Genomic DNA, 1,643 nt, shown 5'->3' with positions numbered 1-1,643 from the left:
TAATATACTTTGAAGTACTACAGTAGTCCATCTCCACTGCACCTCCAAATTGTCCCTTTAAGATAAAGAGACTTCAAATTCTGGGCAAAATCGCACGATTTGGAGGGACTTCGAAGGTCTATCCAACAAAACGAAATCCAATAGTACTTTGAAGTAAACAACGTTTGCACCGATGGTCAGGTGCTGCGAAATCATAAGCTTAGGTGCAGGCCATGGTAGTACGCTGCATTGAAACGAGCGTCCACGTCAATGGTGGCACAGCTGTCGTAGAAGTATCTGCTTGGTGCACCGCTGACCACCCGTGTGCAAGCGTACCGCCATCGAACACCTCAGTCGTTGACGTGCTCGATGGCGGTAAATCAATGAAAAATTCTCTGGGGTCGCTTTCGTTGTCTGCTACTGTGATCTAGTGATACATAACTGGACAATGTCGCTAACACAATTAGCAGCCAACAACGGTACAATCGACATTGCCATCGGCGCTATTGTAAGCAAATAGAAATGTCGGAATACCTCTTATTGGCCAAAATGTAATCCTTCAAGAATGAGTACCCCTGATGCTTTGCGCCTTTTTTGACAATTCCAGGGTTAAGTTCATTGTTGAAAAATCTCTCAGGCTTAAATAAGATCAAAAGTAATTTGAATAACAGTTGGATGCGTTGTTAGGTTAATGTGATGATTGACAGTGAAGGTGGTTTTACAGGGTTACCTTGATGTTAATTCGTGTACTCGTTAGTATCTGTACGCAGATACACTTGAACCTACCTACCTTGGCAGAAATAAAACGCACAAAGCTGAGATTTAACGTGGTCATCTTTTAGGTTTAATTACAATGTGAAAATGTTTTTTAGTAAAACCTCCTATATCTGAATTGGGGTTATAGTTGACGTGCGCCATAATACTATTCGATAATGCGGATAATTCATATATTATCTGGGAATTTATATGTTAGTACTTTTATACTACGTACTAAGTACATTATTTTTCCTCATGCTACGAATCTTGCGACACTGTCCACGGTAAATATGGATGCCAAATTTCCCGGATAAGGCACATTTATCCGAAATTATACCGGATACTTTAAATGCTATGCGACGTTACAGCACACGTTGATTGGGTGGACGAGCGATGGAAAATACACGAGACACGATGTGAAGAGACTTGCCGACCATCGAGCTTAGGGGGCTATAAGGTGGGCAGAGCACGGGCTTTCGGGCTTGGGAAATCGAGGCTTATTTCAAAAAGCGGATCAGACCAAGTGATAATGAAAGGCATTGCATTGCCAGGTGGCGACATGTTGCGGACGTGGGAGGCTCAGAGGTGATGGATGATGCCATGTTTACTCTATCCACGCGATTATCGATATAACTCCTACGACGTTGTCGTGGCTGCTTCTATGCTGCTCAAATGATCGCTCCTTGATTGCCCACCACACTGCGAGTTGAAAATCACGTAGAAAGCCATTTTGCAAATCACACTATTAATACAGTAGTACTGTCAACACGACGTTGTTTGGTCAAGATACCGGTCGTGCTGTGACGGGGTCTTTGGAAATAATTTTTTCTGACTATTGTGCTTTGCACCTTTTTTGGCAATTCCAGGGTTAAATTCATTGTTTAAAAATTTCTCAGGCTTAAATAATG

This window comes from Aphanomyces astaci, assembly GCF_000520075.1.
Source record: "Aphanomyces astaci strain APO3 unplaced genomic scaffold supercont1.42, whole genome shotgun sequence".
NCBI classification, from domain to species: domain Eukaryota; phylum Oomycota; class Saprolegniomycetes; order Saprolegniales; family Verrucalvaceae; genus Aphanomyces; species Aphanomyces astaci.
This window is presented reverse-complemented; position numbering follows the sequence as displayed.